Source organism: Mus musculus, chromosome X (assembly GCF_000001635.26).
Source record: "Mus musculus strain C57BL/6J chromosome X, GRCm38.p6 C57BL/6J".
Lineage (NCBI taxonomy): Eukaryota > Metazoa > Chordata > Mammalia > Rodentia > Muridae > Mus > Mus musculus.
In genome coordinates, this window is record NC_000086.7 from 114,193,284 (window position 1) to 114,218,170 (window position 24,887).

At 36.7% G+C, this 24,887-nt stretch overlaps 1 pseudogene; it reads left to right on the forward strand.

Annotated features, from left to right (window-relative positions):
• Positions 1-4,725: 4,725 nt before the first annotated feature.
• Positions 4,726-5,470, forward strand: Gm7146 (annotated as a pseudogene).
• The last annotated feature ends 19,417 nt before the right edge of the window (positions 5,471-24,887 follow it).

Genomic DNA, 24,887 nt, shown 5'->3' on the forward strand with positions numbered 1-24,887 from the left:
ATGCTTGTTTATTTTGACAATGGGAAAATTGCATTTTCATTTTTTAAAATATTTTATTAGGTATTTTCCTCATTTACATTTCCAATGCTATCCCAAAAGTCCCTCATACCCTCCTCCCCACTCCCCTACCCACCCACTCCTACTTTTTGGCCCTGGCGTTCCCTTGTCCTGGGGCATATAAAGTTTGCATGACCAATAGGCCTCTCTTTCCAGTGATGGCTGACTAGGCCATCTTTTGATACATATGCAGCTAGAGACAAAAACTCCGGGGTACTGGTTAGTTCATAATGTTGTTCCACCTATAGGGTTGCAGTTCCCTTTAGCTCCTTTGGTACTTTCTCTAGCTCCTCCATTGGGGGCGTTTTGATCCATCCAATAGCTGACTGTGAGCATCTACTTCTGTGTTTGCTAGGCCCTGGCATAGTCTCACAAGAGACAGCTATATCAGGGTCCTTTCAGCAAAATCGTGCTAGTGTATGCAATGGTGTCAGCGTTTGGAGGCTGATTATGGGATGGATCCCTGGATATGGCAGTCTCTAGATGACCCATCCTTTTGTCTCAGCTCCAAACTTTGTCTCTGTAACTCCTTCCATGGATATAACGTAAATATAAATTGGTACTTTGGAAAATAAATTCTACATAAGAAACTTTCAAAGAATCTGGTCAATATCTGTTAAACTCTATGTTTATGAATACATTATTTTGGTGCTCCTTGCAGCTTGGTACCACTTTGAGCTTTCACATGAAGGAAAAAAATCATAGACTTTTGATATACTGCTTTGTGTAGAAGAAAACTCTAAAGTGCATAAAAGCAATGGAATCAAATTCATAGAAAGAGGCAGACAAACTGATTAATCATAGCCTACATGGTCAGGAAGTGCCCTTACTGAACATGACATCTAAGAGAGTAAAAGCAGATAAAGAATACCCCATTAATCTAGTTCAACTTCATGACAGGAGATTTCCCTAGGAGGAATCTAATATTAAGATTAATATCCACTTTTTTTTCTAATTGAAATCTAGAAAATCAACACCAACAAAAATAAAAGCTGCTAGATAGTGTAATTAATTTCTGCATAAATAATGATTAAGTAATATTTTAAAATCTTAAAAGTTACACAGCAAAGAGGAGGAAATGACATTTTAAGATATTATGATACAGTAGTTATAAGCTTAGGTTTTATAGACAAGCTGGAGGGATTTCAAATTCTACTCTACAACTCATTAGCTCCATAACTTACTCAAGCTAGGTAATGACTAAATCTTAGTTCCCTCATTCAAAATGCTAAAGAATTTCCTTCATGTAAATTACTTGGAATAATGCCTGATAAACAGAAAGCACTGAAGAATATCATATCATTATTTTCATTTAAAACTTTCATTAATAATATATAAAGTGATACATACTACATAAGTATAAGGATATAGATCAATGATGTTTCATAAAAATCAATGCCCCCTGGTAATCAGAACATGGATCACCAGACTAAATATCTATGACATTTGAAGCTTCTCTTCTTGAATCCAAAGGTCATTACTATCTTCAATTCTAACTAATAAAGTAAAATTACTTGTTAGAATAATGACTTCCAGAAGCCCTCTGTTACTAAACATTATTCTCCTCTTGTCATCCAGTTACTGGACTCTACCAGTTCCTGTTACAGGATTACCAGCTGCTGCACATAGAAGATCTGTTGTCCAAAGAGGAGACTAATGTGAATGCTTACAAAGTGAATCCCAATGATGAAAGTCAGCTACACCTCAAAACTGACAGTGTCCCTAGACAGCAGGAAGCAGCTTAAGAGATGCCCTCATTTCCTTTTCACCATCAGCTTACCCCTCCCCATTTTTTCTTCTCTTTATAATAAGGGAGGTATGTTGTTATCAGGACCTCTGAAACCTGTGGCATCACATAGGCAACAGTGCGACCTGCATACCTGTTGCCAAGGCAACAGCCACCATATTCCCAGAATCCACTTGGCTCACCTCCCACCTTTACCTGTGACTATGTCACCATCCATATATAAAGAACGGCCCCTCTGATCTCTCTGTTTTTCTCTCTTCCCCCCTTCTCTTTCTGCTGCCACTTTGCCCTATTCTCTCTCAATAAACCTCACGTGGAACTGTTAAAAAAAAGAATAATGACTTCCCTGTTCTTATGTTTATACATGGCTTAAGAAGCATTTTTATGAACTAACCAGTACCCTGGAGCTCTTGACTCTAGCTGCATATGATGACCTAGTCGGCCATCACTGGAAAGAGAGGCCCATTGGTCAGGCAAACGTTATATGCCCCAGTACAGGGGAATGCCAGGGCCAAAAAATGGGAATGGGTGGGTAGGGGAGTGGGGGGGGGAACTTTTGGGATAGCATTGGAAATGTAATTGAAGAAAATACGTAATAATAGAAAAAACAGGGGAAAAAAAAGAAGCATTTTTACTAAAAATTGAAATGATGGTGCTCTAAGCTAAGTGTAAGTGTAATCTGATTGCATTTTTGCTGTCTTTGTGATTAAAGTTATATATATATATATATATATATATATATATATATATATACATATATATGTGTGTGTGTGTATTTTTTCACTGAGTTGTTTATATAAATATTTTGTAAAGATTCCTTCTATACTCTAATATGTATGTATTTATTTATTTATTGAGTATGCTTTAAACTGAAACAGAGTTACATAATTTTCCATTATTCTTTCTTATCACCAAACCTTTGTAGCTATTTTTTCACCAACACATCCCATATGTCCTTCCTCATATCCTCTTTTTGCTTTGGTACTAATAATTACATATGTACACAAACACACATTCATATGCATGTACGTGCAGACAGAAATATATAAATAAAACATGTTGAGTCCAGTTTTGTTTGTTTTTATGTACATAGTTTCAGAAGTGACTATTCTGCATTGAACAACCAATAAGGGGATCATCCCTGTAAAGGGTTAACTCTCATCCCAGGATTCATTATTAGCCTTTAATTCCTTGTCTAGTTGTAGGAACACATAAAAACGCCCAACCCTCCTCCCTTCTATTTAACACATCCATTGGTATTGGCATTGTTTTAGTCTTATGCACCAGTCATTTCTAGGAAAGAGTCTGTCTCATAGCAGACTTACTGGTATTCTGTCCTCTGCGATAAATTATTTACTTTTCAGATCTATTTCTTGAAAATATGTGTACCCAAAATAGAGCTTTTTACATCCTAATATATTATGTTTTCAATTTATTTGTATTCCCATTTTAAAATATAGCTATATATTACTTATTCCTTGCAATTAGAATATCTTATGCATTTAAAAAAAAACTTTTGATTTCAAAATTCTAGAGTTATATGTTTTCTCCTGTACATTGTGTTTTAATTTTTACAATTAGGCTTATAATAATTTATATAATGTGAATATCAGTTTTACTTCCTCAGATGAAGTGGTAAGATGAAAGCCATACCCAAGCTATTTGAAAACTTGGCTTGAGCTAAGCACAAAGCATTTTCTTCTGTGTCCTAACTGTCCCTAGGTACAGGCCTGGAAGCTTCTAGCCTCCATGCAATTTAATCTCCCAAGCTGACTGATTCAATCTAGCTTCTCTCTGCTTCTGACTGAATTGCTCTGCTTGGCCTCATACAAATTTAGCAATCTCTTACAATCTTCTGGCTCATTCTCAATCTCTTACTTATTTTGTCTTCGTCTGTGAATAGCTTGTCTCTATAACATGCTCGAATAATAATTTATTTGTTTATTAATAATTTATTTATTAATTAATAATTTATTATAATAATTTAGAGGGAAATAAGACTCTATCATGAGATGTGATAGAAGTTATTCATGTTATTATATTCTAACCACCACCCCCCCAAAAAAATCTGGCTTAATTTTTTTCCAGTATTTTGAAAGGATGACTAGGACTGAATTCTCAAGTAATGGCTGATTTATTTAAAGATATTCAACTCTGGTATGGCTATAGTTATTTACTCAGGTTTACAATAAGAGAGTAGAACAATATGGCAAATGTTGCTTGTCAGGGAGAGAATTGTGAGCAGATTCACAGTTGCAGGAATGGGTTGTGTGGACAAAACATCTATAATTTAAAAAGAGATTAGTTGATCAAAAAATAATTATGATATAATCAGAAAGGCAGAACTCGACCCATTGAAAGCTTCAGTTTGTGAAAATTTTAAATAATTTAATAGAAAATAACCTAAGTTGCTAATGCCACTAAAGGGATTTTCTGCTCAATAGAACTGACAATGGATCTCTCTCTTATGTTTCATAAACCAACATCAATACAATTGTGGTGTTTGGGTGAGAGATTATACCTTGATCTGACAGCTGAACTTGATAATGTTGCCCATGCTGTACTGTGTTCTCAGGCCTAAAATATTCAAGAGTGTTGGAATTATGAAGACTAAGAATCACAGAATATTTTTGAAGCCGAGCAATATATGGTAATGTCAAAGTGTATTCAAGGAGATAAAGAGAGCCTGTTGAATGAACCAGGGAAAGTGTTCAATATGAACAACTCAGATACCAGAAATATGGCATTTCTCAAAAGAAAGGTGAAGACATAAACTGGAGCCACCTCATAATGAATCCTGTACATGCTACTGACAGCAGACCTAGAGATGAGGGTTTTCTTAAAACTGTTGGAGGTCGGATTATTTCATCATGAACCTTAAAGGTGTTTATTTGTTCTGTTGTGATTCATCACTACTTTGATATGATGATATTGGGGCTGGAAAAGGCAAGTACTACACCATTAACGACCCATTGTGAGATGGCATTGATGATGATTCCTATGAAGTCATCTTCCAGCCAGTCATATCCAAAGTAATAGAGAAGTTCCAGCATAGTGCAGTGGTCTTACAGTGTGGCTCAGGTTCCCGGTCTGGTGATCAGTTTGGTTGCATCAGTCTGAACATCGAAGAGCATGCCAGGTATGCGGAGTTCGTGAAGAGTTTCAACTTTCCTATGCTGATTCTGGGAGGAGGTGGCTACACCATCTGTAATGTTGTTCGGTGCTGGACTTACAAAATAGCAGTGCCCCTGGACACAGAGATCCCTAATGAGCTGCCATACAATGACTACTTTGAATACTTTGGACCAGATTTCAAGCTTCACATCAGCCCTTGCAATATGACTAACCAAAACACAAATGAATACCTAGAAAAAATCAAGCAGTGGCTCTTTGAGAACTTGAAAATGCTATCCCATGCCCTTGGGGTCCAGATGCAGACCATACCTGAGTATGCCATCCCAGAAGAGGGTAGTGATGAGGATGAGGAAGACACTGACAAACGCATCTCCATCTCCTCCTCTGACAAATGCATTGCCTACGAGAGTCAAAAGAGAGGATCAGAAATAGAAAGATCCTGAAGTGAAAAAAGAAGACAAAGAAGAAGAGAAAACTAAGGAGGAGAAGCCAGAAGACAAAGGGGTCAAATAAGAGGTCAAGTTGGCCTGAGCAAGGTCTGCAGCTCCATATTCTCCCCAAGTTCCTCACTTTCCCTCAATTTCTCAGATTTTATATTTTCTATTCCTTTGTGTGTTTACATAAATATATTAAATATAGCATCCCTGGGGACTAGATAGGTACCAGGGACCAGAGCACAGGACAGTGGTGCTGGAAAGACTCTTCCCAGAGCAACTTTGTCCACCCCCAGCCCCCCAGCCCCATCTGAGAGGAAAGAAAACAACTAGAAGAAAAATCCTCAACTGCCAAGTTCTTGCTTAGGAGCTCTGTTAACATACCCCTATTAAACATTTTAGGAGTGGTGAATGGGTCTTCTAGGACTCCTTTTCAGGTTTGGGTAAATCAGTCATTTTTAGATTGGTTCTGTTTATACCTTTCCACACATCTTGGATAAACAAACAAACAAACAAAAATACAACTGACATTGCCATGTCTTCCCCGTAACCCCAGTTCTGTAGGTGGAGGTTGTTAGTCTAGCTTTGTTTTTGAGATATTTTAATTTTGTGAGATTCTTTGTAATAAAACAGTATATATATATATATATATATATATATATATATATATATATATATATGTGTGTGTGTGTGTGTGTGTGTGTGTGTGCGTGTCACTATAGACATGAAAAAAAGTGCTGTATCCAATGCTGAGTATCTCAACCATTTTCTGCCATTAGATTCTCTCTCACTCTTGTCTCTCTTCATCATGTCTTGCTTTCATTAGGGAAACATAGCTTTTTGATATTTGTTAAAGTTTTTAAGGAAAACAGATATCCTTTGTATCTTAAACTGAAATAATATGGTTAACATTGAAAATGTTTGTAATTCTTTGTGCATTTTCTCTTCATTCTTCCTTTCCTTGTTTGTACAAAGAATGTTCTGTATTCAAGGTCATTGGCAAGACTTGCTGTTCTGGCCCGTAGTCTCTGAGTCTCTGAAATATAACATTATGTACTTCTGTAAAATCACTTAGAAACAAAACCAAAAAGTTAATGTCAAAAACCTGTTTTGAAAATCAAAGCAGCAAAAGACATTGCCTTATAATTTAACAATATATGGATAGATCTACTATATATTAACAAAAGCAAGGTATAACAATCTACAGCTAGGGCTACATAGTATGACCCTGTCTCCAAAATAGAAACCAGAAGAATTTGCAAATACACCTAGCTAATACCTAGAGATACTCACAAGATATGAGGCACCCATAAATTTGTGGGTGAATTTTAAAATTAGCTAAAATAGCTGTGTGAAACATAGGTCACAGAGATTTTACAGTTTTCTCTTCTAATATGTGTGTGTGTGTGTGTGTGTGTGTGTGTGTGTGTGTGTGTGTGTGTGTAAAATAACTGTTTTCTGAAGACTTTCAGGGTACTGATGTAAGCCCTACCGTGTTAAAGTTATTTCAAATAATGAAGAAAGAATGTGACAGTGGGACAAAAGGGCTCAAGAGAATTTTTAGCAAAGTAAGATTCCTTTAAGACAGTTAAATAATTATGTTCCCTGGGCTGGAGAGATGGCTCAGCAGTTAAGAGCACTGACTGCTCTTTCAGAGATCCTGACTTCAATTCCCAGGAACCACTTGGTGGCTTACAACCATCTGTAATGGAGATCTGATGTCCTCTTCTGGTGTGTCTGAAGCCAGTGACAGTGTAATCATATGCATGAAATAAATAAATAAATCTTAAAAAAGAAGTATGTGCCAAATGTCTATTTTAGAAGTTACTAGGTCCCATGATGTTAACAAGAATGCTATGACTAAAACACTCAAAACAGTTCTTGTAGCATTCTTATTCTAGTTGTAAAGTAGAATGATTCTCAATGTGGTAAGATTATTAAATGGGAAACTTGAGGCCATGGGTAGGCTACTCATCCATGAGTTGGTGACCAGTAGTGTCCTTATACTTCTCACACCAAATAGAATATTGCCAGTTTAATTATACTTCAACACAAGTGCACTTCAGGGCATGAATAAATCAATTTGGAACTGGTGAGATAAAAAACACAACCTTCATCTAAAAAGGAATAAGAGATCATTTATTTTGGAGCTATTTTGAATGACCATGTCCTGGAAACATTGAAGTAGATTAGCCCAAGTTACAAGAAGGAAGGAGTTTCATGAAGTCTTGTAGTTTTACGGAAAAGAGAAGTCATTGTAATTCAAGGAAAGTTTAAAATACATTGAGGTGTATATTAAAGAGGTATTTCCAACAACATGTGTGAAGCTTTTTTATAGGTCAAGATTAGAGTCTGCCACAGTCTTAGTGGTCTCCTAACTTAATAGATTCCAAAAGGTTTATATCTATTAATCACAAAATGTTAATTCCTACATGGAGTTAGACAAGGAATAGCTATTTGGGAGTCTAAAAATAACCTGAGAAAATGTAATTGCTTTCTGGTTCCGCAAGATTCCAAGTCGTCCACATCATGACAGTTCTAGGCAATTCTAGGTTTTGCAGACATGGATTTTTCCCAGAAAATTTCATTCACAATCCCAAGTAACTGATTGGCATTCATATTACTATGTGAGCGCATGCGCGCACACACACACCAAACCCAAAAAAGAAAGAAAGAAAGAAAAAAAAGTAGAAAAGAAACATATTAACAAACAAACAAAAACATCACAGCTCTCATCTTATAGGGAATAAGAGACATTCTTGAACAATTGTGAGTGATGATGGCCTGGAAACACAATATAATTAGTCTATCCCAAATTCCATGTTCAAATGTCGAAGTAGTTTCATGGAATTTTTAAAGTTTTACAGAACAACAACAAAAAAAATCCTCACATATGGAAGCAAACTAAAATACATTGTTGTGTCTAACACAGAGGCATGTACAACGTGGTGAAGAATGCATTTTTGTTAATAGGCCTGAGATGCTATCTGATGACATTCTTAGATTTTGGATTGATAGGGGATAGTGGTCTGATAACCTAATAGATTCTAACAGACTTCTGTCTATTAAGTAAAAAAAAAAAAAAAAAAAAAAAAAGTTAATTATGACACACAGGTGGGCAAGGAATGAATGTCCCAGACATCTAAAATAAGCCAAGGTAAGATGGTAAGCCTCTGAACCCGCAGCATTCCAATCCTTACATCAAAAGTGAAAGTCTCACTAGTGTATCAGTCTCTGCAGACATGGCTTCATTTCAAGAGATTTTGTTCATCCGTAGATAAGGGTTCTTTTAAGGAATTTTCATTCTTGGTTCTTAAGGGTGCTGTGAATGAATCCAATTGCATTTATTTTTTAAGATCATGTATTTTTATAAACTAATTATCATACAAAATAAATGAAGTCAGCAAAGTGGAATGAGATGTGAATATGAAAACCCAAATGTAAATTTAATAACAAAAGTCTTGAATAATGATACTTATCTGGAATGAAAGCAAGGGCACAATGAAGAAAATCATAATTAGACAAATACGATTATATTAAATACAAACTCTCATCACACCCAAGTAAACAAATAACAGTGAGTAAAGATGCATATCTCAGGAAGCGAAGGAATGTAACTCAATTGCAACATAATGCATTGACATTTTTAAAAGGTAGAACCTAAAAAGACATTGTTTTCATGAAGGCTTACAGACAGCAAACAGTTACATAAACATGTTTAACATCTATAATTTTCAATGTAATGTAATTCAAATTTCAATGGAATATCATGCCAAAACTGTTAAGGTAGTTATTGCAAAATATCATAAAAAAATAACCCTTGGCAAGGATTGGAGAAAGGAACAGGAACTGTTGTATTCTGTTGAAAGGAATGCAAATTACCACAGACACTAGAAGTAGAAAGCACAAGAAAGTTTCATGAGAAAAATTAAACAAAACAAAGCAAAAAATAATAATAATAATAAAACAGAACTAGCCCATGATCCATCAGTTGTACTTCTTGGTACATAGTGAAAGAAAATGAGATGAGTATTTTGAAGAAAATTTTATACTCAAAATATCAACAATTGCTAAGATATAAAGTCAACTTTTATATCCATCAATGAATGAATTTTTAAACAAAATGACATATCTACACAATAGATTATTAACTGAAAAAATCATATCCATTACAATAACATAAATAAAAATAAAGAAATATGTTTATTTGATATATTTAGTGAAGTGTGAGACATAGAGAAATATGTAATCTCAATAGTGTATGGAATTTAAAATAATTAAACTCAGAGAAATGCACAGTGGTTATTGAAAGTTGGGGAGTGAGTTCCAGAAGATTTTTTTTAAAATTTATTTCTATACAAGGAATAAATTTGAGATCAATTTTATGTAACAGTAGCTATATTTAACAGCAATGTGTTGAATCCTTAGATAACATTCAGAGATGGAACCTGTGAGATGCCTCAGCAGTTAAAGCATGTGGAATCAAGCTTTGGACCTGAGTGTAATTCCTATAACAAGTGAGGTGGAAGGAGAAATCTGGCACTCCCTTGATGCATTCTCTTCCTTCCACATGTATAATGTCAAATGTAATACATATTTACACACACACATGCATACACACGCACTCACATACACATTCATGCATCCACAGAGATGCATTAAAAAGTAAATGTTATAATAATAAAATTATTAAAAGATTTGGTTTCATTTGTTCTCAATCCAAGAATTATATGGTAAATAAATGAGTAGTCTGGGCTGATATTTGTAGACTGTTTTAGTTTGTAGAACATCTCTCTAGGGCCTTCTGGTTTTCATAATATCAACTGAAAATTCAAGTAATATTTTAATGGGCTTGCCTTCTATGTTTTTTTCCATTGAAGTTTTTAATAATCATTGATTGTTCTGTGTATTTAATGTTTTGGTTATTCTGTCTTATATGGAGTTTCTTCTTTGGTCATTTTCTTTATGGTGTTCTCTATGCCTCTTGTACTTTGGTGGGCATCTCTTTCTTTAAACGGGATTTTTTTTTCTAAAATTTAAATATGCCCATGTTTTCTGTGCCTTTGACTTAGGTTTCTACTTCTTCTAAACCTATTTTTTATAGGTTTGGCCCTTTCATGGTGTTGCAAATTCCCTGGATGTTTTGTGTCTCTAATTTTACTGTATTTAAATTTTTCTTTGATATCCATTTCAAAACCTCTCTTTATTTCTTTCATTCTGTTTATCAGGTTTTGGCTTGACTTCCTGAGATTTTTCATTGTGTAAATTTTATTGTAGTTTGGCTTTTATTTCATGGTTCTTCATCTTATCAGAGGAATAGCAGAGGGTCATATCCTAAAATGACTTTAAGAACTCTGGGTATGTATCAAGAGGCTCAGTCCCAAGAGGGAAAAATGGACTGAGAGGAAGTACATATTACTTTAAAAGTTTGATCAAACTTATTAGAACCAAAACCTAAGGCAAATTCATATTCATGTATTTTTACAAAATTTTAATTTATGTCTTTTTATCTACTTATCAAAAGATTGAAAACATTATTTTATAGTTTCCTCTGCTCAGAGGTAAGTTAATTAAAATTAAGGATGAATAAAATATGATATAATTATAATATTAAAGTTAATAGAAGAACGGCTGTCCAAAGAAGGACCTGTCAGGAGTGCACAGGGCACAGGAACTACAGAGTAGCTTGTATAGGATCCTTCTGGTCTCCATATGCACCCCAGAGCTATGGCTGTCCAAGAGCCCTGTGGTTTTCCAGGAGTTCTCTCACTCCTAAGCCCACAGGTGAGACCACCACTATTGCTCCAACACCTGTCCAAAGAGGGACTGGCCAGGAGTGTCGAGGGAACAGAAACCACAGAACAACAGGGGACAGGATCCTTCTTGTCTCCATCTGTGCCCCACAGCTAAGACTGTTCTACAGCCCTCCATACCCAAATCTCTCCCGGAGTGCTGACACACCGAAGATCACAGGCTTCATAAGCCCACAGGAGGGACAAGCTCCAGTTAGAGCTAGCAAGATCAACTAAGACCAGACACAACCAGATGGTGAGAGGCAAGGACAAGAACATAAGCAAAAGAAACCAAGGATGCTTGGCATCATCACAACACAGTCCTTCCACCACAGAAGTCCTGGATAATCCAACACACTGGAAAAGCAAGATTCATATTTAAAATCTCGTGATGATGATAGAGGACTTTAAAAAAAAGACATAAATAACTCCCTTAAAGAAATACAGGGGAACACAGGTAAACAAGTAGAAGCTCTCAAAGAAGAAACACAAAAGAATGTCTTAAAGAATTACTGGAAAACACAACCAAACAGGTAAAGGAATTGAACAAAATTATTCAGGATCTAAACATGAAAATAAAAAATGGAAACAATAAAGAAATCACAACGGGAGACAACCCTGGAGGTAAAAAAAAAAAAAAAAAAAAAACCTAGAAAAGAGATCAGGAGTCATAGATGCAAGCATCAACAACAGAATACAAGAAAGAGAAGAGAGAATCTTAAGTGCAGAAGAGACCATAGAAAACATTGACCCAACAGTCAAAGAAAATTCAAACTGAAAAATCTCCTAACCTGAAATATCCAAGAAATCCAGGACAAAATGAGAATTCCAAACCTAAGAATAATAGGTATCGAAGAGAGTGAAGATTCCTAAATTAAATGGCCAGTAAAGGTCTTCAACACAGTTATAGAAGAAAACTTCCCTAACCTAAAGAAATAGATGCCCATAATCATATAAGGAGCCTACAGAAATCCAAAAAGAGTGGCCCAGAAAAAAAATCCTTCCATTACACAATAGTCAAAACACCAAATGCACAAAACAAAGATAGAATATTAAAACTTGTAAGGGAAAAATATCAAGTAATATATAATGAAAGACCTATCAGAATTATCCAAGACTTCTCACCAGAGACTATGAAAGCGAGAAGATTAAGGGCAGATATCATATAGACACTAAGAGAACACAAATGCAAGCCCAGGCTACTATACCCAACAAAACTCTCAATTACCATAGAAGGAGAAACCAAGATATTCCAAGACAAACCACATTTACACAATATCTTTCCACAAATCCAGCCCAACAAAGGATAATAGATGAAAACTCAAACACTAGGAGGGAAACTACACCCTAAAAAAGGAAGAAATTAATCTTCTTTCAATAAACCCAAAAGAGGAGAGATGCACAAATAATTCCAACTTTAACAACAAAAATAACAGGAAGCAACAATAACTTTTCCTTAATATCTTTTAACATCAATGGGTTCAATTCCCTAATAAAAAGACATAGACTAACAGACTGGATAAATTAACAGGATCCAGCATTTTGCTGCATACAGGAAATGCACCTCAGTGACAAAAATAGACGCTACCTCAGACTAAAAGGCTGAAAAACAATTTTCTAAGCAAATGGTCCCAAGAAACATGCTGGAGTGGCCATTATAATATGAACTAATATCAACCTTCCACAAAAAGTTACCAAAAATACATAAGGAAGGACACTTCATACTAATCAAATAAAAATCTACCAAAGACCAAAGTGTGGACACTTTGCCCCTTCGTAGAATTGGGAACAAAACACCCATTGAAGGTGTTACAGAGACACAGTTTGGAGTTGAGATGAAAGGATGGACCATCTAGAGACTGCCATATCCAGGGATCCACCCCATAATCAGCTTCCAAACGCTGACACCATTGCATACACTAGCAAGATTTTGCTGAAAGGACCCCAATATAGCTATCTCTTGTGAGACTATGCCAGGGCCTAACAAACACAGAAGTGGATGCTCACAGTCAGCTATTGGATGGATCACAGTGTCCCCAATGGAGGAGCTAGAGACAGTACCCAAGGAGCTAAAGGGATCTGCAACCCTATAGGTGGAACAACAATATGAACTACCTAGTACTCCCCAGAGCTCGTGTCTCTAGCTGCATATGTATCAGAAGATGGCCTAGTTGGCCATCAGTGGAAAAAGAGGCCCATTGGTCATGCAAACTTTATCTGCCTCAGGACAGGGGAATGCCTGGGCCAAGAAGTGGGAGTGGGTGGGTGGGGGAGTGAGTGGGGGAGTGTGTGTGGGACTTTTGGGATAGCATTGGAAAAATAAATGAAATAAATACCTAATAAAAAAAAAGAAATTAAAAAATCTACCAAAATGAATTATCAATTTTGAACATGTATGCTCCAAATGCAAGGGTACCCACATTCATAAAAGAAGCTGTACTAAAGCTTAAAGCACACATTGTACCTCAGAAAATAATAATTGGAGACTTCAATACCCTACTATCAGCAATGGACAGATCATGGAAACAGAGACTTGTTGAAACTAACAGAAATTATCCATCAAGTGGATTTAACAGATATCTACAGAATCTTTCATCCTAAAACAAAGGAATACACCTTCTCAAAACCTCATGGTACCTTATCCAAAACTGACCACATAATCAGACACAAAACATGCCCCAACAGATACAATAACTTCATGTTCCTGAATAAAGAAATTGAAGAAGACCTTAGAAGATAGAAAGATCTTCCACACTCATGGATTTTCAAGATTAATATAGTAAAAATGGCCAACTTGTTGAAAGCAATCGACCGATTCAATGCAATACCAATCAAACTTCCCACTCAATTCTTCATATAGTTAGAACAATTTGCAAATTCATTTGGGATAACTAAAATCCTAATATAGCAAAACTATTTTCAACAATAAAAGAGCTTCTAGAGGAATCACAATCCCTAACCTCAACATGTATAACAGCACAATCCTGATATAAACTGCATGGTGCTGGTACAATGACAGACAGGTAGATCAATGGAATAGAATTGAAGACCGATAAATGAACCCATACACATATGGTCACTTGATATCACTTGACAATGAAGCTAAAACCGTCCAGTGGGAAAAAGTCAACATTTTCAACAAATTGTGTTGGTTCAACTGGTCCTCAGCAATTAAAAGAATGCACATCAACCCATTCTTATATCCTTTCACAAAGCTCAAGTCCAAGTGGATCAAGGACCTCCACTTAAAACCAGATACTCTGAAACTATTAGACAAGAAAGTGAGGAATAGCCTTGAACACACGGGTAAAGGCAGAAAATTCCTGAACAGAACACCAATGGCATATGCTCTAATATCAACAATTGATAAATGGGACCTCATAAAATTGCAAAGCTTCTGTAAGGCAAAGAACACTGTCAATAGGACAAAATGGCAACCCTCAGATTGGGAAAAGAAATATCTTTACCAAACCTATGTCTGATATAGGGCTAATATCCATAATATACAAAGAACTCAAGAAGTTAGACTTCAGAGAACCAAATAACCCTACTAAAAATGGGGTACGGAGCTAAACAAAGAATTTTTAACTGAGGAATACTGAATGGTTTAGAAGCACCTAAAGAACTGTTAAACATCTTTATTCATCATGGAAATGCAAATCAGATCAATCCTGAGATTCCACCTTATTCCAGTCAGAATGGCTAAGATCAAAAACTCAGATGACAGCAGATGCTGGTGAGGATGTGGAGAAAGGGGAACATTCCTCAATTATTGGTGGGATTGCAAGCTGGCACAACCACTCTGGAAATCACTCTGGTGGTTCCTCAGATAGTTGGACATAGTTTTACCTGAGGACCCAGCTATACCACTCCTGGGCATATACCCAAAAGATGCTCCAACATATAGTAAGGACATATGCTCCACTATGTCCATAGCATTCATATTTATAATAGTCAGAAGCTGGAAAGAACGCACTCGTCTTTCAACAGAGGAATGGATACAGAAAATGTAGTATATTTACACAATGGAGTATTACTCAGCTATTAAAAACAATGACTTCATGAAATTCTTAGGCAAATGTAAGGGACTACAAAATAGCCAGAGTGAGGTTATCCAATCACAAAAGAAACACACATAGTATGCACTCACTGATAAGTGGATATCGGCCCAGAATCTCAAAATATCCAAAATACAATTCACAGACCAGATGAAGTTCAAGAAGGGAGACCAAAGTGTGGATACTTCGGTTCTTCTTAGAAGGGCAGAACAAAATACCCATGAGAGTGGACACAGAGACAAAGTATGGAATGGAGTCTGATGAACAGGCCATACAGAGACTGCCTCACCTGGAAATACATCATGTATACAGACACCAAACCCAGACACTATCGTGGATGCCAATACATGGATGTTGGCAAGAGTCTGATATAGCTATCTCTTGAGAGGCTCTGTCAGAGCCTGACAAATATAGACATGGATGCTTGTAGGCAGACATTGGACTTAGGACAGGATCCCCAGTAGAGGAGTTAGAGAAAGGAAGGAAGGACCAGAAGGGGTTTTTCAACCTTATAGGAAGAACAATAACAACCAACCAAATCCCCCAGTGCTCCCAGGGAATAAACCACTAATCAAAGAATACACACGGAGGGACTCATGGCTCCCACCACATATGTACCAGAGGATGGCACTGTTTGGCATCAATAGGAGGAGAAACCCTTGGTCCTGTGAAGGCTTGAATCCTCAGTGTAGGGGAATGCCAGGGCGGTGAGGTAGGAGTGGGTCGTTGAGTGGGGGAGCATCCTCATAGAAGTAGGGAAGGGTATGGGAGAGTGGGATTCAGAAGGAGAAGCTGGGAAAGGGGATGCCATTTGAAATGTAAATACATAAATTATCCAACAAAAAAATTCATGGAAGGTATTATTTTACTGTGAATGATTTCACATTATTCTATCAGAGAGTATGTGTGTTTTCATGTGTGTGTCTCTGTGTTTGTGACTTTGTTTACTCTATATTTTGTATTGAAATTCAGAATATGCATATTTATAATTTGGGATGAAATTTTGAGTAAGTTGAGTCAAAATAACTTTATAAAAAACTCAACAACACTTCTGGCAAAATAGGTGTAGTGAGTGGTTTATTATTTTCACTTCATAAATCTAGTAATGGATATATTTGCCAGTTCACAAAGGAGGGTATTAATAAAAAGGTGAGCTAAATATTAAAAATAAATATATTATTCACCTCTTTGCTTTTGGATCCAGTTTCTATTTATAGATTTCTTTGCTACAATGAGTTTGATGGGAGAGGTTGTTGAAGTGAGCTGATTTAGGTAATAAAAGATCAAAGGATGGGAAAAACAGTTGCTCTTTGTCAGTAATATAATAATTGTTAATAGCTCAATTGATCTTTAAATTTGTTTTTTTCAAACTTGAATAAATAACAAAAAGTAAATTGTATTATTCTAATGTATAACTTGCTATTGTGTGGACAGAGACTATAAAAGGTACTTGTTTTAAGTCAAATTTTGTACTCTCAGAAATAGAGTACAAATATATTATAAAGTATAATTTTTGTACAGCATGTACTCCATTAGCATAAAAATTGGTTTATTGTACAGGCCGTTCAATGCAAGAGGATTTTTTTTTATTTAATTTAAAATGACATAAAAAGAATTGATTTTTTTCTATAGCCTTTTATTTACCTATATTTGCTAGTTCATGCAATATAATTACTTTGGAAATATGTAAATTATTTACAAAGATAGTTGTTCAAATCTACATTCCACATGTAAAATGATATAACAAAATAGAAAGGCATAGTGATCTAAGTCTTAGATTCTGGAATCAGGTGTAATGGTCTGAAGCTTGATTCAACAACTTAATAATATGACTCCAAATAGCTTATATTGCTGCTCAGTATATAGAAAATGCATCTATAGTACATAAGCATTAATATAGTTGTCTTAGTCAGGGTTTTACTGCTGTGAACAGACACAATGATCAAGGCAAGTCTTATAAAAAACAACATTTAATTGGGGTTGGCTTATATGTTTGAAGTTCAGTTCATTATCATCAAGGTGGAAGCATGGCAGCATCTAGGCAGGCATGGCACAGGCAGAGCTGAGAGTTCTATGTCTTCATCCAAGGGCTGCTAGTGGAAGACTGACTTCCAGGCAACAAGGGTGAGGATCTTAAGCCCACACCTAGAGTGACATACCTACTCCAACCAGGTCACATGGATTACAACAGGGCCACACCTCTAAATGGTGCCAATACCTGGTCCAAAAATATACAAACCAAAACAATAGCATTTAAATGAAGCACTGTGTGTTTAGAGATGACTAAGATAATATCTAACTTATAAGAAGTACTATGTATATGTCAGATATCAATAAGGCTTTTACTCTCAGACACTGAAATTCATGTTTATCCATAGACCTTATATACAGTTTGTCAACAATTGAAGTTGGAAGATTTTAAATTATAACTGAAGTTATATAAAATGAGCTAGATTATACTGTTTCATTATTACTTATAATAGTCCCCAGAATTCTCCTATTTATTCTATCTATCTATCTATTATTATTATTATTAGGTATTTATTTCATTTGCATTTCCAATGCTATCCCAAAAGTCCCCCACACCCTCCCATACACAATCCCCCACACACCCACTCCCACCTCTTGGCCCTGGAATTCTCCTGTACTGAGGCATATAAGGTTTGAACGACCAATGGTCCTCTCTTTCCACTGATGGCCGACCAGGCCATCTTCTGATACATATGCAGCTAGAGAAACAAGCTCTGGTGGGGTACTGGTTAGTTCATATTGTTGTTCCACCTATAGGGTTACAGATCCCTTTAGCTCCATGGGTACTTTCTCTAGCTCCTCCATTGGGGGCCCTGTGATCTATCCAATAGCTGACTGTGAGCATCCACTTCTGTGTATGCTAGGCCCCTGCATAGTCTTACAAGAGACAGCTATATCAGGGTCCTTTCAGCAAAATCTTGCTAGTGTATGCAATGGAGTCAGCATTTGGAGGCTGATTATGTGATAGATCCCCGGGTATGGCAGTCTCTAGAGGGTCCATCATTTTGTCTCAGCTCCAAACTCTGTCTCTGTAGTTCCTTTTATGGTTGCCTGGCTCCCAAAAAAAGAAGGGGCAAAGTATCAACACCTTGGTCTTCGTTCTTCCCGAGCTTCATGTGTTTTGCAAATTGTATCTTATATCTTGTGTATTCTAAGTTTCTGGGCTAATATCCACTTATCAGTGAGTACATATCATGTGAGTTCTTTTGTGATTGGGTTACCTCACTCAGGATGATGCCCTCCAGGTACATCCATTTGCCTAGGAATTTCATAAATTCATTCTTTTAATAGCTGAGTAGTACTCCATTGTGTAAATCTACCACATTTTCTGTATCCATTCCTTTGTTGAGGGGCATCTGTGTTCTTTCCAGCTTCTGGCTATTATAAACAAGGCTGCTATGAACATAGTGGAGCATGTGTCTTTCTTACCAGTTGAAACATCTTCTGGATATATGCCCAAAAGAGGTATTGTGGGATCCTCCAGTAGTACAATGTCCAATTTTTTGAGTAACCGCCTGTATTAGTCAGGGTTCTCTAGAGTCACAGAACTTATGGACAGTCTCTAGATAGTAAAGGAATTTATTGATGACTTACAGTCGGCAGCCCAATTCCCAACAATGGTTCAGTCGCAGCTGTGAATGGAAGTCCAAGGATCTAGCAGTTACTCAGTCTCAAGCAGCAAGCAGGCGAAGGAGCAAGAGCAAGAGCTAGACTCCCTTCTTCCAATGTCCTTATATTGTCTCCAGCAGAAGGTGTAGCCCAGATTAAAGGTGTGTTCCTTAAACTCTGAGATTCAATCTTCTGGAATCCATAGCCACTATGGCTCAAGATCTCCATACCAAGATCCAGATAAGGATCTCCAAGCCTCCAGATAAGGGTCACTGGTGAGCCTTCCAATTCTGGATTGTAGTTCATTCCAAATATAGTCAAGTTGACAACCAGGAATAGCCACTACACCGCCAGACTGATTTCCAGAGTGGTTGTACAACCTTGCAATCCCACCAACAATGGAGGAGTGTTCCTCTTTCTCCACATCCTTGCCAGCATCTGCTGTCACCTGAATTTTTGATCACAGCCATTCTGACTGGTGTGAGGTGGAATCTCAGGGTTGTTTTGATTTGCTTTTCCCTGATGATTACGGATGCTGAACATTTTTTTCAGGTGCTTCTCAGCCATTCGGGATTCCTCAGGTGAGAATTCTTTTAGATCTCAGCCCCAATTTTAATGAGGTTATTTGATTTTCTGGAGTCCACATTCTTGACTTCTTTGTATATATTGGATATTAGTCCCCTATCTGATTTAGGATAGGTAAAGATTCTTTCCCAATCTGTTGGAGTTCGTTTTGTCTCATTGACAGTGTCTTTTGCCTTACAGAGCTTTGCAATTTTATGAGGTCTCATTTGTCCATTCTCAAACTTACAGCACAAGCCATTGCTGTTCTATTCAGGAATTTTTCCCCTGTGCCCATATCTTCTAGGCTAATCCCCATTTTCTCCTCTATAAGTTTTCATGTCTCTGGTTTTATGTGGAGTTCTTTGATGCACTTAGATTTGACCTGAGTACAAGGAGAAAGGAGTGGATCAATTTGCATTCTTCTACATGATAACTGGCACTTGTGCCAGCACCATTTGTTGATAATGCTGTCCTTTTTTCCACTGGATGGTTTTAGCTCCCTTGTCAAAGATCAATTGACCATAGGTGTGTGGGTTCATTTCTAGGTCTTCAATTCTATTCCACTGGTCTACATGTCTGTCAATATACCAGTACCATGCAGTTTTTATTACAATTGCTCTGTAATACAGCTTTAGGTCAGACATGGTGATTCCATCAGAGGTTCTTTAATCCTTGAGAAGAGTTTTTGCTATCCTAGGTTTTTTGTTATTCTAGATGAATTTGGAGATTTCCCTTTCCAATTCGTTGAAGAATTGAGTTGGAATTTTGAGGGGGATTGCATTGAATCTGTAGATTGCTTTTGGCAAGATAGCCATTTTTACTATATTGATCCTGCCAATTCATGAGCATGGGAGATCTTTCCATCTTCTGAGATCTTCTTTAATTTTTCTTCATAGACTTAAAGTTCTTATTATATAGATCTTTCACTTCCTAAGTTAGAGTCATGCAAAGGTATTTTATATTATTTGTGACTATTGAGAAGGGTGTTGTTTCACTAAATTCTTTCTCAGCCTTTTTATTCTTTGGGTAGAGATAGGTCATTGACTTGTTTGAGTTAATTTTATATCCAGATACTTCATTGAACCTGTTTATCAAGTTTAGTAGTTCTCTGGGGCAATTTTTAGGGTCACTTATATACACTATCATATCATCTGCAAAAAGTGAAATTTTGACTTCTTCCTTACCAATTTGTATCCCCTTGATCTCCTTTTGTTGTCTAATTGCTCTGGATAGGACTTCAAGCACAATGCTGAATAGGTAGGGAGAAAGTGGGCAGCCCTGTCCAGTCCCTGATTTTAGTGGGATTGCTTCAAGCTTCTCACCATTTATTTTGATATTGGCTACTGGTTTGTTGTAGATTGCTTTTTATCATATTTAGGTATGGGCCTTGAATTCCTGATCTTTCCAAGACTTTTATCATGAATGGGTGTTGGATTTTGTCAAATGCTTTTTTAGCATATAACGAGATGATTATGTGGTTTTGTCTTTGAGATTGTTTATATAATGGATTACATTGATGGATTTCCATATATTAAACCATCCCTGCATCCCTGGAATGAAACTTACTTGGTCAGGATGGATGATTGTTTTGATGTATTCTTGGAATCGGTTAGCAAGTATTTTACTGAGTATTTTTTCATCGATATTCAAAAGGAAAATTGGTCTGAAGTTCTATATCTTTGTTGGATCTTTCTGTGGTTTAGGTATCAAAGTAATTGTGGCATCATAGAATGAGTTGGGTAGAGTACATTCTACTTCTATTTTCTGGACTAGTTTGTGAAGTTCGGGAATTAGATCTTCTTTGAAGGTCTGATAGAACTCTGCACTAAACCCATCTGGTCCTGGGCTTTTTTTGATAGGGAGACTATTAATGACTGATTCTATTTCTTTAGGTGATATAGAACTGTTTAGATCATTAACCTGATCCTGAAATAACTTTAGTACCTGGTATCTTTCTAGAAATTTGTCCATTTCGTCCAGGTTTTCCAGTTTTGTTGAGTGTAGCCTTTTGTAGAAGGATCTGATTGTATTTCAGATTTCTTCAGAATCTGTTGTTATGTCTTCCTTTTCATTTCTGATTTTGTTAATTAGGATGCTGTCCCTGTGCCTTTTAGTGAGTCTGGCTAAGGGTTTATCTATCTTGTTGATTTTCTCAAAGAACCATCTAGTCCTTTGGTTGAATTCTTTGAATAGTTCTTGTTTCCATTTGGTTAATTTCACCCCTGAGTTTGATGATTTTCTGCTGTCTACTCCTCTTGGGTGAATTTGCTTCTTTTTGTTCCTGAGCTTTTAGGTGTGTTGTCAAGGTGCTAGTGTGTGCTCTTTCTAGTTTCTTTTTGGAGGCACTGAGAGCTATGAGTTTTCCTCTTAGAAATGCTTTCATTGTTTCCCATAAGTTTGGGTATGTTGTGGCTTTATTTTCATTAAACTCTAAAAAGTCCTTATTTTTTTTCTTTATTCCTTTCTTGACCAAGTTATCATGGAGAAGAGTGTTGTTCAGTTTCCATATGAATGTTGGATTTCTATTATTTATGTTGTTATTGAAGATCAGCCTTAGTCCATGGTGATCTGATAGGATGCCTGGGACAATTTCAATATTTTTGTGTCTGTTGAGGCCTCTTTTGTGTCCAATTATATGGCCAATTTTGGAGAAGGTACCATGAGGTGCTGAGAAGAAGATATATCCTTTTGTTTTAGGATAAAATGTTTGGTAGATATCTGTTATATCCATTTGTTTCATAACTTCTGTTAGTTTCACTGTGTCCCTGTTTAGTTTCTGTTTCCATGATCTGTTCATTGATGAAAGTGGTGTGCTGAAGTCTCCCACTATTATTGTGTGAGGTGCAATGTGTGCTTTGAGTTTTACTAAAGTTCATTTAATGAATGTGGCTGCCCTTGTATTTGGAGCATAGATATTCAGAATTGATAGTTCCTCTTGGATAATTTTACATTTGATGAGTATGAAGTCCCCCTCCGTGCCTTTTTTTGATGACTTTGGGTTGGAAGTCGATTTTATTAGATATTAGAACGGCTACTGCAGGTTGTTTTTTCAGACTATTCACTTGGAAAATTGTTTTCCAGTCTTTCATTCTGAGGTACTGTCTGTCTTTTTCCTTGCGATGGGTATCATGTAAGCAGCAGAATGTTGGGTCCTGGTGTGTAGCCAGTCTGTTAGTCTATGTCTTTTTATTGGGAGTTGAGTCCATTGATATTAAGAGATATTAAAGAAAAGTAATTGTTGCTTCCTATTATTCTTTTTGTTAAAGTTGGTATTCTGTTCCTGTGGCTGTCTTTTTTTTTTTTTTTTTTTTTTTTAGATTTGTTGAAGGACTATTTTCTTGCTTTTTCTAGGACCTGTTTTCGGTCCTTGTATTGTTTTTTTGGTTTTTTTTTTCTGTTATTATCATTTGAAGGGCTGGATTCATGGGGGGAAAAAGGTGTGAATTTGGTTTTGTCGTGGAATACTTTGGTTTCTCCATCTATGGTAATTGAAAGTTTGGCTGGGTATAGTAGCCTGGCATTTATGTTCTCTTAGTGTCTGTATAACATCTGTCCAGGATCTTCTGGCTTTCATAGTCTCTGGTGAAAAATCTGGTGTAAATCTGATAGGCCTGCCTTTATATGTTACTTGACCTTTTTCCCTTACTGCTTTTAATATTCTCTCTTTATTTAGTGCATTTGTTGTTCTGATTATTATGTGTCGAGAGGAAATTCTTTTCTGATCCAGTCTATTTGAAGTTCTGTAGGCTTCTTGTATGTTCATGGGCATGTCTTTCTTTATGTTTGGGAAGTTTTCTTCTATAATTTTTTTGAAGATATTTGTTGGTCCTTTGAGCTGAAAATCTTCATTCTCATCTACTCCTATTATCTGTAGGTTTGGTCTTCTTATTGTGTACTGGATTTCCTGGATGCTTTGAGTTAGGATCTTTTTGCACTTTGTATTTTCTTTGATTGTTGTGCCGATGTTCTCTGTGGAATCTTCTGCCCCTGATATTCTCTCTTCAATCTCTTGTATTCTGTTGCTGATGCTTTCATCTATGGTTCCATATTTCTTTCCTAGGGTTTCTATCTCCAGCGTTGTCTCACTTTGGGTTTTCTTTATTGTGTCCACTTCCCTTTTTAGGTCTAGTGTGGTTTTGTTTATTTCCATCACCTGTTTGGATGTGTTTTCCTCTTTTTTTTTTTTTTAAGGACTTGTAACTCTTTAGAAGTGTTCTCCTGTATTTCTTTACGTGTGTTATTGACTTCCTCTTGACTTCCTCTACCATCATCATGAGATATGCCTTTAAATCCGGGTCTAGCTTTTCGGGTGTGTTGGGGTACCCAGGACTGGCTAAGGTGGGAGTTCTGGGTTCTGATGATGGTGAGTGGTCTTGGTTTCTGTTTGTAAGATTCTTAAGTCTGCCTTTCCCCATCTGGTAATCTTTGGAGTCATTTGTTATAGTTGTCTCTGGTTAGACCTTGTTCCTTTCATGATTCTGTTAGCCTCTACCAGCAGACCTAGGAGACTAGCTCTCTCCTGAGTTTCAGTGGTTAGAGCGCTCTCTGCAGGCAAGCTCTCCATTTGCAGAGAAGGTGTACAGATATCTGTTGTTCGGACTTGCCTCCTGGCAGAAGATGAAGGTCAGGATGTTTGGAGCCGGAAATGGGGTCTGCCACAGAAGCTCTGTGGCTCCTGCCTGTAGCAGAAGCTGTTAGCTTCTGTAGTCCACACTCTCAACTGTGCAAACTAATCTTGACGGGATCCAGAAATGAAGATGGCTCCCGCAGATGGTCTGGCAAAGCCCTCCTGGGCGGGGCTTTATTCTGTCTTAATATCTGGGTTTAACAGTATAGATCAGTCGTGGAGCATTTGAAAGGTGTTGGGTTCAATTCTTAGTTATGCAAAAGAAAAGAGAAACGAAGTGGAGCCTTGGAGTCTCTTATTTTTATCCTTTTTTCCCACCAATTCATTTCATTCATATGATCCAAACTCAGAGATATAACACCCTATGTCATTCAATTTGATAAAAATTTTGAACATTTTTTAGATACTTCTTAGCCTTGGTTATTTGTTCATTTGATAACTCTGTGTTCAAATACATACTCCATTTTTAAAATGGGTTTTCTATAATCTAGAACACATATGAGCAACAGTCAATGATCTTAGTAGAGGATATATATATATATATATATATATATATATATATATATATATATATATATATTGCAGATACTTATACCCAACCATTGGAAAGAAGTTGGGGACCCCTATGGTTGAATTAGGGAAAGGATTAAAGAAGATGAAGAGGACAGTGACCCTATAGGAAGACCAGTAATCTAAACTAAACTGAGCCCAGGGAGCTACCATAGATTGAGCCACCAGTCATGCAGCATGTATGGGCTGATCCCAGGCCCCCAGCACATACAGAAGAATACTCATAGAAAATAATGCTTGCTCTGGCCATAGTGGGAAAAGATT